The following is a 14685-nucleotide window of genomic DNA, read 5'->3' as shown; positions in this document are numbered from 1 at the left end:
GAAAATGTTTGATTGCACAGTATGCTGCAGTAACTCTTCAATCTCTAAGAAGCAGCCGGAGGGGAGTTACACAATATAAAACAACAAAACAAGTAACAATCTCACACAATAACAGATTTTTATGGCACATTTGCACCATTGAATAGAAAAGTTTTGCAGTATTCAGTTCTGTTAATTTTGTGTCAATGCCAGGATATAATAGCAATCGCCCCCAAAAAATGTGCTATCTAAACTTACTCTTCTTCCTTGAGAAGTGTGATGCTGGGTTGACCATGGTGGCCAGGTGCTACCAACGGCTGCATGATGTAGGGCAAAATGGGAGACAATCGGAGGGCCTCCCATCACCGTATCTGAAAGAAATGCCCTGTCGCAGAACCCCAGACGATGCCAAAATCGGGGGGAACGGTGCAGGACCTCAAGTATTGTTAAGGAAACGCTGATGAGATCAGATGGCAGGAATCACCTACCCAAGATGGAGAGGATGGGAGAATATTCAAAATACTCTTCCCCCACCAAAGTAACCTGCAAACGCCACAATCACTAGAAAGGAGGAAGGGGTGCCTTTTTTTCCAGGAATTCTTTTTTATGCTACAGGCAGTGGTCGAAGTGGGCAGGAGCAGTCGGGAGCGGTGCTCCTCTTATTTCTTCTAATTCAGTTTTAAAGTGTAGGAAGAAGTTGAAACTTGCACTTCAGGGCACTGCACTGAATGTTCCCCTAAACAGCACGTACATGTGTTTTGGGGATTGTATTCTGCGTGGGAGGGGGGTGGCGATGGGGCTTGTGGGGGGCAGTACAGGCCAGTAGGGAACATAGTTCCACTACTTCTTTTTGTACACTTCGATCACTGGCTACAGATGGCCTTAAGAACACATCCACTCTCTAAGACATTTCTTTATTAAGTATTTTAATAGGATCTAACTAAGGGATGTCCCTCTCGCTCATCTTCTCCAGGTCTCTCTCCACCCATGCCCAGATTTCCCTACAGCTCACTAGAGATCAATAACCCATTTTGTCTAGAATCTGGCTGGCTAGAGGGCCTAAAGGCAGCTGCCTTATCTTTCATACTCATGCCAGGGCCTTCTAGGTGGATCCTATTCTGAGGTCCCACTAGGAGAATAATATCAAGAAGTGGTCCCTCCCAACCACCCAGGTCTCACTCGATCCTTAACTCCCACACTGCTGGCCCTGATGTTCTTTACTTCCTTTACTCTCCTCCTGACTTTCCTTTCTTTCTCTCCTTCTCTGTCACTCCGATGTACTTATCTCTCTCCTCTACTCTTTACTTCTATCCTCCACTCTAATCTCCACTACACTCCTCTCCCACTACACCCTACCACTTGGCCCTCCCCCCTATTCTCCCCTTCCACTAGACCCTACTATTCCCCACTCTCCTCCCACTTTACACTAAGATCCACCCCTCCTTTCACTCTTGCATTCACCTTTCTCACTCCCCTTAAGCTAGCACTTAACCTCAGTTGCTCTCTTCATACTCCAGAAATGCACTCGCACCCAAGCACCGCTTTTCCTATCATACCAATACCTCACCTTGCACACGCACACTGTAATTCTCTTCCACGCTCTGCTCCAATGTCCTTCTTTTCTTCTGGTTTCTTGCCCACCCTCTTCTCTCTTGCCCTCACCCAAACATCCCACACTTCCTTGTTCTTCCTGTCCCCTTTTATTTTTGATCTGGTTTCACGGGACAGTGTCGGCCCTTGCACTTCCCCAGGGGATGGCTTACAGCGATGGGAAATAATCAAGCTCCTCTTAAACCCCCTCTACTTTTTCAGTGCAGGTCGCAATGGTGGCCTGTGTTAGGCAAGATTTGGTGCAGTACCCTTTGGGTGCACTACAACAACCTTGTACACCTGGCAATAGGAACCCAACCTTTGGTAGAAGTCTGTACTACACAGTTTGGTAGTGTGGCTGAGCAGCCAGGCTTATCTCAAGAGAGGTCAATCTGAGCAGTAGGGTGGTTACACAGATTTACAGTTACAAGTATACAAATAAACACTTATACTGAAGGTTTTTTCATTAAACAATTATTCATTTTTTTTACAGTCAGTTTGAATAAGCCTTTTTCAGAAGGGGCAATATATCAGTAACGCACAAATACACTCCAAAATACACACTCTTAGTTTCTCTAAATCAGCAAATACCCATTGGGGATGACACACAGACACTTCCTATACCCTCAAGTGACTTACATAGTTAGGACACTGTGTACATTAATATATCACTGCTGCCTTTAGAGCAATACTGAGAAGAATGTCAAAGAAAAGGGTTATATAATAAAACAAGAGATCACACAATTATTCTGAAGCAGGTAAGTACCCCAATGCAAAGTAAGTTAACCACTTCCTGGCAGGATAGGTAAAACACAATGTCAGAGGAAAGAGTCATTCAGGGAGCCAGGCCAGCCATTATCAATTGGACAAAAGTCTAGGTGAGCTGAAGCATGTTTTGTAGGTAAGTAAAAGTCTTGCACACTGTTTTAGAAGTCTTTGTAGAAAAAGTAGAATCAATATAGGGCCACAAGCTGGGAGGCTTGTGAGAGGTAGAAGATGCAAGCAACACTACAGAAGCAACCAAGACAAGTCTCAACTAAGGTCAAGTAAGGCTACAACAAGAAGAGTTAAGTCCTCTCAAACTTTACAGTACCTTTGGTTAGAAGAAATGGTTCCAGCTGGCTTCTGTTCCTGTGCAGCTCTGCAGATCCTTTTGTTCCCGGGCGTCAATCGTGGGGGCAAGAGGGAGGACGTCTGGGGACTCCTGCACTGCAATGGGACAGTCCGCAGCAGAAAAAGACTAACTTCAATTCAGCTGCACTTCACGGTTTCAGCTCCTTGCGTCTCAGCAAATGGCACCACCGCTGTCTCTCGGATTCCACGCTGGACTTTCCTTGCATCTGGGGTCCAGCACTCTGTTGAGGTGGCCCAGGCTTGGTCAGTCCTGCTTACTGGGAGTCCGGGGGATCTTCCACAAGCTCGTGCCCAACTTAAAAGTGATGCACTCCGTTTGCTGTTTCTCTCCCTGGTACTTCGGTTCCAGCAGCAGTGGCAGTACAGCCAGCTCCGAGAGGATGTCCAAACGAGTTCACTTTGGAGTTGATTGGTCCCACCAACTCAAGGGGAGAAGTCGTCCTGGCAGGACTTCTCTAGTCGAAACGAATTCGGAGCTTCAGCACAGCAGCAGCGCTTCATCGGGCAAACCAACGGTCCATGAGTTGCAGCAGGCATCTTTTCCAAGTTCTTCTTCGGATTCGTTTGTCCAGTGGTCGATCCTGCTTTCCAAGCCAAAAAGCCTTGAAAAAACGAACTGGGAACAAGTGGAAAGCTGGCTGCAAGCTCCGACGCGGTCCTTGCGTAAAAAAAGGTTTACTTTTATGCAGGTTTCTACCATTCATTCCAGCCTAGCGGTCAATCACACAGCACAGTAGCTGTCCTTGTCAGACAGCTAGCCGGCCAATCACCTTTGGGTGTATTCCTGTAACCAAGGGGATTAAGCACGGAGTTTCGGGCACCTCCTTCACTTCCTGCCCCTCCCTCACTTCCTGCCCCTGCCAGACATACTGAAGCCAGAGGTGGGCTTCACTCGTGAATCCTGCCAAAGACAAAACAAACACATTACCAAACCTGGTTTTGGAATGCAGAGTAGATCTCAGGATGGACCTTTCCAGCAAGAAATGCCAAAAAAAAGACAGCGGCCATTTTGACAAAATGGGCATCCATGGGTGTCTTCCTGCAGCTTCAAACGCAGCCCGCGGTAAACACACTCAATGGTAGTAAAAAGTAAACCACTGCCACCAGCCATTAATTATAGAAAGAGTAACATAAAAATGTTACACGAGAAACCAATTTCACTTCACTGCTCTTGGAAACAGTAGTTTATCCTAACAAAGGTATTTAAACCTTTGGGAAATCTAAGACTTCTCTGTGCCACTGCACTGAAGGTGCTGTGTGACCCAATGTAAAGATGATGCCTATGGAGTTTCAGACTCCAAAACAAAAAAGAAACTGAGTTCAAATCACAGAAAATTACATGAGTGGGAAAAATGGTCTCACTCTCTCCAGGTTAAAAATCAAAAAGTCCTAGAGTCGAGCAAAAGTGCTCGGGGTCTCCAAGGTAGAGAGGAATTGGCACATTTCTGAGAATTCTCCCTAACAGCCTGCTACAGTCAGTCTTTTTCAGTTTATTTACTGTGTTGGACGAGTGTTAGGTAGTTTTCTAAAGCCCACATGTCAACGAGATTTATCAATTTTATGTTTAATCCCCTCTCCTAGTGAGACTCTCAGTACTTTTTGCTGGACTTCTCTACCTTTTTCTTGTTCTCCTTAATGATGGGAGCCTTTTCCTCCTCATTCATTCTTTTATGCTCTGATCATGTGGACCCTGTTCTGTATGTACTCATATGTCCCGTCCCCTTTCCGGCATCCTTGTGGGCGTCCCCCATCATGGGGACGGTACCGGAACCTATGGAAGCAGAACAATTCGCTTCCTCTTTAAATTTGGTGTAGCACATGCGCGCGGCCTCAGCCGTTTTAACGCCCCACCCTCTGGTGCCTCATCCCTGTCCTTTTTTTACGCACGGACGGTGTCTGACCTTGCAATCTTTATTTCACTTCCCTTTAGAGCCTCACCTCCCTGGTGCATATCGGCCGCAGGGGGATTCACAAGGTCTGCCTCTTGCGAACGCTCGTTCCTGACCTCGGACCCCCCGTGCACTCTGAGTGTTTGGGGCCCGGCCACCGCTGGAATGCATGTGCGGTCTGCAGCGCTCTCGGTCACAGGGCATTGAAGTATCAGTTGTCGCGGTGGAGGGACATAATCCATACTTCTCGCCCTTTCCATTTTAAGGACTTCGTCCCCGGGACCTCTCGTCAAGACAAGGTAGGACCTCTCAGCACGACTCCACAGTGCGGAGACTCCTTCCCTGGGGTTCCCATGGATCGTGGTTCCTCACATTCATGTTCTGGTAGACCCGAGGTCTCTAAGGCTACCGGCTCCCAAGCCGAGGGGGCCCTACCAGGTTGTCTTCGGACATGGTTTGTAAGTTTTTACCAAATCTAAAGATTACCATTTACAAAAAACCCAAAAAATGCTAACACCAAAGGTTCGAACACCAAAAAAAAGTTTGAACCTTTGGTGATAGCATTGTAGGTAAGTACATAAAAACAAAAAGACTACGGGGTTGTTCCCCGCAGCACACCCAAAAAAAAAACCACGGGGCTGCTGGGGTGTCCTCAGCAATACCCCGCTCACTCTGATCTAAAGTATAATGAGCGGGGGTTGGGGAAGAAACCCCTGCAGCTCCCAAAAAAAATAACCACAGGGGCTGCCGGGGTGTCCCCCGCAATACCCCACTCACTAACTCACTATACTCTAAAGTATAATGAGCTGGGGAAACCCCTGCAGCTCCTGAAAAAGGAAAAAAAAAGACCCTGTGGCGCCGGTTCCCGATCACGGAAGTGAAAGGGAACTGGCGCCGCAGGGTCTCAGCGTGAAGAAAAAGCTATGTAGGGTTTGTTTATGTGGGGGGTGTGTGAGTATGTAGGGGTTTTTAACATGTGTTCGCACATTTCTCATGCAAACTTTCCGGCCGCAGGGAAAATCAGCCACGGTCGGATCACGTAGATCCTTTGGGCATACGATCAGGCTCGTCCTCTTCTACCCCAGGGCGTAAGAGATCGTCGAGTGCCACCTCCGAGTCGTTCCTTTGCTAATTCCAGCACGGCTACCGGCAAAGGTGCCGAGGGCTCCAAGCCTACCGGAGCTCGCTCCGAGGCAGTCATCCAGTGCATTTCGACCTCCGGCATTCTGGCAGAGGACTCAGTGTGGCTCTCTGAGGTCGATGTCCCTGCTTCCGGCGCTAGACCCAAGCTGTATCCTCTTGTGTTTGAGGCCTTCCTTGGCTCAGGGCCTTCGTGCCCTCACTCCCAGGGCATGGCGCAAGGCTTCAAAATGGTAGTGCGGTACGTGGCGGGGCCTGCCAGGCAGGTGGCCATCTTGGATCCGGCTCAGGGCCCGCAAGTACTTTATCTGTTCGAGCGGGCTTTGCAGGATGATTTCAGCCCCCTTCCTTCTGGAAGCAGCAGCAGATCCTGCAGTGTAGGGTTTTGGTCCCTGCAGGGGTACATTTTCCCATCACAACCCTACAACTAAACGCACCAGGCGCCTCATCGCTTTGACCAGGAGCGGAGGCCCAGGATGATAAGGATGACAGTGACGTCCAGGTTGAGCCCTTGGCATCCGTTAAGGCCTTTCATGACCGCCTCCAGAGCCTCGCAGAGTTCTTGGGGGTCCCTCTTACTGAGGAAGCCCCCTCCCTCCCCCAGAGTCAGGTGTGCTCGCAGAGGTTTTGGGGAAACACACCACAACCCAGTCTGGCATTCCACTCCAGAAGTATGGTGTTGCAGGTAGCGCAGAAGGTCTTGCAGAAGCCCAGGGCCAATGCCCAAAGGAAGAAGTTGGACAGCAGGTTTAGGCTGACGGACGGAGAGCCAATCCCCCTTGCCTCCCACCTGCAGCCCCATTCCTCTGTGGTGGCCGTGGCCTCCTTATATTCAAAACCATAGTCGTCTTCTTCTTCCACGGGAGCCACCTCCAGTTGCCTCTCCAAGAAGTACAAAGTCCTCGAGTCCATGGGAAAGTGCTGTTACTCCATCTCAGAACTGCATCCGCAGCAGGCCAAAGCGAATGCCCTCTTGGCCGCGTCTAACCAAAAGCTGTGGTGGGGACTCAGGGAATTTCTGCCTGACCTCCCTTCGGACAAACAAGCCTCCTCCAAGGACGGTCTGGCAGATGCCCGGGCCATTGCGCAGGTTCTCATGGAGTCTTCGGTCTCCCACATCGACACAGCCAGCAGAGGGCAGCCCTTCTTGGAACTGGCTCCCCTGGGCCAGGCTTCTTCCCCTGCTCCAGTGTTGTGGACTGCGCTGGTTGTTGATACTGCCCCTGCGATAATACGAGAGGCCGTGAAAATGCTGTGATATGGCTGTGGTTTCCCTCAAACCCTTATTCCCAGAATGTGGTGAGCATGAGCCTAACCATATAGTCTCACCTGTTTATTTATTAGGTCGAGCTCTCTGTCCTGCTTCTCAGCTGCAGGGGTGCCTTAGATAGACCGTTTCTTCACTGGTCCATGTGTGTGGCAGCCCAGACCGGCTGTGGCTGATCCAGTTCAAAGATAAGTGTTCTTCAACATAATTGTCCGTATTCTTTTGCAATGTCTTTTTTCCGTGATTATTGTCCGTATCCCTTGTAATGTCTTTTCTTCTCCCCAATAGGTGATGAGAGGCCCAGCGGAGTCGCAGTGCTGGAAGTGAGTCCCAATGGAGACGTGAGGAGATTACGATGTCCCAAATAGATGGTAAGTTTGGTTCTAAGGTCAAGCGTGAGGATTGAGTTGCATGCAACCTTAGCGTAATGTCTTTGTTGTTTCCAACCTTTGTCCTTTTCTCCTTCAGGGATGGCCTGGCGAAGTCAGACGAGGAGCAGCTATCCGAAGATCTGCTGGCGAGCGATGGATGGCTGGATCCGTGAGGATGCTGGCCGAGATGAGCTCCCGAGTAAGTGTTGGAAGCCCGGAACAGGTAAGGATGCTTTCAGACTGCGGTGACTGCTGGAATCAGGTAAGATGCGCTGCAAGCGATGGTATTGCTGGAGTCAGTTGAGATGCGCTTCAGGCGATGGTATTGCTGGAATCAGGTAAGATGTGCTTCAGGCGATGGTATTGCTGGATTCAGGTAAGAAGCGCTTCAGGCAGCGGTAAGCGTTACTCTTGTATGCGGGCGGGGCAGGCTTAGCCTGGTCCCAGCCACGCCCCTTTGCTCTGCCTTGTGGCCCCCACCCTGCCACTCCCAGAAGATACTGCATGTGCAGCCCAATGTATTCCTATGGCCACGCCTGGCCTGGATACACGTGGAGGCCCTGCAAGGGAGGAAATAACACATGCACCAGAATAAAAGTGTGTAGAGAACACTTTCTCATGAGTCCTGGCACCAAAGGCCAAAAGCGCCAGGACTGGGTCCAATTGGACCCTTTATTTGATGGAGCTTGTGGTCCTTGCTCTGTGGCCATGACAACAGAAGGAAGCAGCAGAGTATGTTGTGCAGGTTTTTCCGCTCCCCCTCCTTTGCCCCCACCTCTGACACCAGGAAGCAGTAACGTCCAGGTCGGGGAACACAACTCGCCTGTGGCTCTGTTCCAGGACACCTGGAAGCGTCTTTTCAGCAACCCGTGGATCCTCTCCATAGTCTCCACAGGCTTCAGCCTTCCTCTGCCTCTACCATCCTCTCCTCCTTTTCGTCAGCCCTTTTACAGGAGGTCCTTTTGCTCTTGGAGATGTAGGCTATTGAATCGGTTTCTCTTGTAGACAGGGTCTTCGGTTACTATTCCCAGATTTTTGAACTCAGGCCCTCATGTCTTAACGAAGTTGATGAATGCAGTGGTGGGCCTTCTCTGCTTGGAGGGCCATCATCTATACCCTTATCTGGACGACTGGTTGGTGAGGGCGGGGTTCCCCGAAGGGTAAGGGCGCTCCTGCTGGAGATTGGCCTACACCCTTTATCAGCAGGGGTTTTCCCTCAACCGGAGGAGGTCGCAGCTCAGGAACTGGTCTTCCTAGGGGTACGTTGGCACACTACCATTCAGCGGGTGTTCCCACGCCCGAGATGCTTATGTCCCTCCGCAGGGCGGTGGGGCACTTTCTGTCCAACTCAGCATGGTAGTTCCAGCACATTTGGGGCCTGACTGCCTCCTGCGTGCTGACTGTGCAACATGCCCGTCTCAAGGTGAGGTGCCTCCAGCTCCAACTGGTGGTCAACTGGGCTCAGGAGAAGGGGTCTCAGTTGGACAGGATCCCAATACCACCCCTCCTTTTGACCGACCTTTGCTGGTGGATAATGGACGGCAATGTTTCAGTGGTAGCCCCCTTTACCTGACCACAGCCTACCTTGGTGGTGATGACGGACTCCCTCTCTTTCAGGCTGGGAGGCTACTCTGGGGGAGGAGGGCGTTTCATGGAGCATGGTCCAGGACGGAAGCCCTCCTACATATCGATCTGCTCAAGCTCATGGCAGTGGGCCTGGCCCTCAAGGCCTTTTTTCCCCTAATCGGGAACAGGTCGGTTCTGGTCAGGATGGACAATTCTACTACAATGTTTTACCTGAACAAGCAGGGTGGCACCTGTTCCCCTCCCTCCCCCCTCTGCATGGAGGTGGTTTCGGTCTGGGAATGGGCCCTCTCCGAGAGGATGTGGATTTCTGCAGTGCATCTGCTGGGGTACAGCAATGCAGAAGCGGATCAACTGAGTCACTTGGTGTTCAACACCTACAAGTGAGAGTTGCACAATGACTCCTTGTTGCCACTGTTGCAGCATTGGGGGTACTTGGACCTGGACTTGTTCGCCTCTCCTCTGAATACCACGTGCCCCCAGTTTGCCTCATGGGCACATCTGTGGTCACTGGGAGACGCCTTCCAGATCGGCTGGCACACCCGTAGGTGCTACGCGTTCCTACCCACCCCTTTGCTCCAGCAGACCCTCCGCAAGTTCCGTCCTTCCGTGGGCTGCAGCCGCATCCTGGTTACCCCCTACTGGCCTTAGAGACCATGGCATTCGGATCTGCTGCAGTTGTGCTCGCAGGGTCCCGTCCATCTTCCAATCCCCAGCAGGGGATTCCTGACACAGCAGGGCGGAGCATACAGACCCAGCCAACTGTCCCTGGCGGCATGGCTCCTGATCAGGTGAGGCTTCAGCGTGCTCGATTTTCCGGTGACAACTGCGAAATCGTTCAGTTGGCCCTTGGCTCGGTCTCAGTATAAAAGCAAATGGACTAGGTTCTGCCATTGGGTTCGCGACAACGGTCTGGACCATGTCACCTGTCCTCTGGATGACGTTCTGACTTTTTCAGCACTCCTGGCTCGTTCTGGAGTTCAGGTGCACATATTTGGCGGCCATCAGGGCTTAGAAGAATTCCCTTGAGCGTGTTTTCTGCAGCCAACCGGTGGTAAAGGCACACCTTAAGGGGGTGTCTACGCTTTTTCTTACAGTGCATAGGACGCACCCGGTCTGGGACCTCAATGTGTTTCTTGCAGCTTTGCAAGGCAAGTCTTGTGAGCCGATGGCCTATGTGGACATCTGCTTAGTGACACTGAAGACTGTTTTATTGGTGTCTCCCACCTCTACGCGCATGGTTAATGAGCTGCAGGGATTGTCTTTGTGCGATCCCTTCACCACGTTTCTCAGCGACAAGGTCATCTTGCGCACTTACCCTAACTTCTTGCCCAAGGTGGTCTCCCCGTTCCATCTGAATCAAGAGATCTGCCTGCCAGTGTTCTTCCCGAACCGACAGTCATAGGCAGAGAGGGCCCTAGATTCCTTGGAACCTCTAGAGGGTTCTCAAGTTTGATCTCCCTCGGGAAGTCTGAGGCACGGTTCGTGGCTTTTGGGGGCTCCTCCCCCTGGCTCTCAGGCATCCAAGACTTCCATCGCCCGTTGGATGGTCCAGGCCATTTCAGAGGCCTACACAGCCATGGTTAAAACTGTTGGATTCATGCCCATGCAGTCAGAGCTAATGTAAGTGTCCTGGAAGACACAAGATGCATAAACCACCAATCTGCGACATAACCATTGAAGAGTTAACAGACATGCATTTGATCCTCAAACTAGAAGACACTGAAGACATTGAGGGTATTTCAAAAAAGGAAATACAGAACCTCGAGATAGAACGGAAAGTGAATATCGCAGAAATTAAAAGATCATCCAGATTTACACCAATCTACAAGGGGGCCACGCCATAGACATTTTCCAAAAAGCACGAACAAGAGATCTACATAATTTAGAGGATCAAACAACCAAAACAAGGAATAGAATATACAGGAACCTGTGTAATTCTAACTGAAGGCTTTAGAGGAACTGAAGAACAAACCCCATATAGCAATCAAGGAGGCTGACAAAGGGGGGGGGGGGGGGGGGCATTGTCATATAGAACAAAGACCAATACATTAAAATGGCAACCAACAACCTGGAAACACGAGGTGCTAAACATTAGCAGCTAATCCAACCACTATGATAGTAACAAAAGCCAAGGCCATGATCCTCCAATGGCACAAAAGAGGGTTACTAACAGATGACGAACAACGATTCCTAATGGTGAATCACGCCCGCATGCCAACAATCTACTTCCTACCCAAGGTGCCCAATTGATTCAACAACATACCAGAGGGCAGGCAGACAAATGAGTGGCATCGGATGGGTAACGGAACCCATTGCAGAATATATCAACAACATTATGGACATTAAAATACCAAAAATCATGACCTACCCAGGGACGTCATTTTCGGGTAAAAAGGGGTTGCAACTGCGATCCATGAGGTCTCCCTTGCTACCCCTGTGGTCTCCAATGCTACCCATAAAAATAAAATCTTTTTTTAATTTTATTTTTTTAATTGAGGCTCCTGGGCTGTGGCCAGCAAAATGTGGCTCTTTGTTTCTAGAGTGGCTGGTTTTCTGATAGCTATAGCTGGTAAGCTAGTTCAGTGGGTTGAGCGCTCTCTGCTGCAATATGTGTGATCTGCAGGTTTCAGGTTTGACTCCCAGCAATGTCAACCCAACCTTTTTCATCCTGCTGAGGGTGATAAATGAGTACTAACACAGGTTGGGTGATATTAACGATACATAAGTAATCCATTCTTGTATGAAATGTATATCACTTTACAGTGATATCGTAACCATATTCTTCCTAGTCTACTTTGAAACAATGCTATGTGATGCCACTTCCTGTTTTATCAAGGGGTGAAAGGTTGTGTTCCACCACTTCCCGTGATGTCACTTTGGGTGGGGTCAAATGACATCACTTCCTGTGATGTCAGAGGTCAAGGGTTGTGTGATGTCACTTCCGCTAACCCTGGCATTTTGGTGAAATGACGTCCCTAGACCTAGCTCAGAGCTACGATGCATTGTCTGCAGATATTACTGAACATTAAATGGAAACCCAAATCTCATAGCCACCCTTGATATATAATCTCTATACACATCAAACACACACTGGCGCAACAAGCTTTTGATTTTACCTATGTTACCTATGTTAAAGCCTCAGCTTCATTCTTTGCCCATTTGAGACTAAAGAACTAGTAGAATTCTCATTGGTGAATGTCTTTTTGTTCGATGAACAATACTTTCAACAAAGTCAATTTTAATGGGGGCTACATGTGCTCCAGCCATTGTGAACCTGTTCATGAACCACTATGAAAAAGCGCACGCAGTGACCAATATGGAATTCAACACACAACGATACATCAATGATGTTGTTCTAATATGGTCTGGAACTCCAGAACAACTTGCTGATTTTGTCAAGTACCTTAACAGTAACTCATTTGGTATAGAGCTAACGTAAAACCACAGCTATGAATCCATCAACTTCCTGGATATCAAGGCCACCGCGAGCCAAGCGGGACTGCAAACCAGAACCTTCAGGAATTCTACAGAGGTGAACTCTGCATTAACGGCTACAAGCTTTCAGAGGAAATCAACAATACTGAACCCCAGAGGGGAATATATTTGTGCTAAAAATAAACTGCAACAATGAAGTTGTATACGAAGCAGAATTCAAACTTGTCAAGAATTGCTTCACGGATAGAGGCTACTCAGGAAAGACAATTGAACAAGCAAACAGAAAGAACAAGATACGACACTTAGGTTTGTAACACAATATAACGATGACAGCGACAAACTACAACAGTTGATCAACAAACATTAACACGTCTTGGAAATTGGCCAGGACATCAAGAAATTGGTGTCAACCAGACCTGAATTTTCATTCACCAATTCTCAGAACAAACCTGAGCCCGTCCTTTATGAGACCATCTGCTGATCCAGCCACCAATTGGCTATAGAAATTACATACTGCCGGTTTTTATAAAAGCGGAATGTGTTGCATGTGTACTCATGCCCAGGCCACTGAACAAGTACTTTTCAGCAATCTGAAAAGCCACAAAATACCGCAAATTATTAATTGTAGAAAAATGTTTATCTCATCATTTGTTGTCTGTAAACTAATTTCTGGAGCATGTGGCTCAGCTTAGATCACATGCTTTGCATAGTCCGAGTGGAAGTCAGAGTATTACAAGATTTGTTTTCGAAACTCAAATGGACGTCGACAGGGCACGATTAGTAATGCTATCCCTAGTGTGATGTGTACTGTACCCACAGTCCTTCATGGGTCGAGGTCCCTCAGACTGTTTTTTTTTTCCGCCATCTTAAGTCCGTCGCAAATCCGGAATGCTCTTTTAGACGGATGCCTTTGATTTACTAAAATAATATTGGTAGAATGTCTTCCTTCCTTTTATTGTTCGCCTCGCTGCACGACTGCTCATCCACTTGATGGCTCCTGACGAACACCCACAGCATCGACGACTGATCGATTGACGCCCAGACTCTGCCTTAAGGGCCTCCACAGGCTTTGCCCCATTACAGTAGTAAGAGAGAGGGGGGGATGTTCTCTATGCTGACTCATTTTAGAGAATGTTTATCCTATTAGCCCCTTTCTTTTTTTCGCCCAACTGCCCTGTTTAAACATAATGGACAAAACTCCATTTAAATGTTGTCCCTCCTGCCATCGTAAATTCCTGTGGAAAGACACGCACCGCGTGTGCAACCACTGTCTCCTGAGGGATCACGCTGACAATCACTAAATCTGGTCAGCTTTTTTGGTTGAAAATCCTAACTTTGGGCGGACGAAACACTGGGCCACTCACGCTATGCAGGCCGAGGCTTCCATAAACGTGACTGAAGACTCCAGCAAGGGCAGTTACGGAGTCATGAGGGTGATCGCGATCCGTCAGGACCCCAAGTGCAGGTCCCCGACTCCAAGAAGCAGGAGGCGATCCTGTGATGGAGAAGATACCCGGCAGCCACGGCACACACAAGCACAAACGCGCTAAAGACATTTCCCACGACCGACTCTCGAAGACACTGTCAAGTGTCGAGGCCCATGCAATGACCGGGGATAAAGCCTCAGGTTCCTCACTATCCTCTGGGCCATTGTGCACACTTTCGCCTATTGACAACTCACAGACACTGAAAGAAAAGGTTAGGTCGGACACCGCATATAAAAAGTCCCTCCTTTCTCGCATTGAAGAAAAGGCGTTGAAATGCATCTCAGCGTCTCCTAAAAAATCCCTGAAAATACAAGCGCTAATTCAAAAACATGTTAGCGCCTCTCTTCTAAAGGCAAGGTCACCGAAAAACTGAACATTTCGACGCCATTAACTGCCGAGGCAACCCAGACAGTCTTCCACTCCCTTAGACACCCTCTGGGGCTATGCGCCATAAAGACCGCATTCCCACGAAAACCACCCCTACTAGAGATGTCACGCCTTCCCCGAGATCCGCCATATTGGGCTTCCCACCAGAATATCATTTTACTGCAGAACAATTGAACAAGATCTTAGGGCAAATGTCCTGTTTCGTGGACTTCATGGAGACACCCAGATCAATTAACAATACTCGGAGATGCCTCGCAGCCAGGGGTATCAGCAGAGTCACTCCCTTCCAAAATAAATCTTGCCGTGAGCTACAGCCCAGCACCTCTGCTCTAACCACTCTGGCATCGGCACCCCAAGACATCACTGAGTATCAAGACCCATCGCAAGACTCATTATTATGACCAGGCAGGATCTCAGGG

The 14685-nt window shown here is 49.0% G+C and overlaps 1 protein-coding gene across 1 annotated transcript in view; it reads left to right on the top strand.

Annotated features, from left to right (window-relative positions):
* The window catches only part of DNAJC2 (DnaJ heat shock protein family (Hsp40) member C2), a 630220-nt gene that overhangs the window by 446900 nt on the left and 168635 nt on the right, over positions 1 to 14685 (top strand). The gene's annotated exons all lie outside the window — the stretch shown is intronic.

The sequence above is a fragment of the Ambystoma mexicanum genome, chromosome 12 (assembly GCF_040938575.1).
Source record: "Ambystoma mexicanum isolate Mex_15411 chromosome 12, UKY_AmexF1_1, whole genome shotgun sequence".
NCBI lineage: Eukaryota > Metazoa > Chordata > Amphibia > Caudata > Ambystomatidae > Ambystoma > Ambystoma mexicanum.
This window is presented reverse-complemented; position numbering and strand designations above follow the sequence as displayed.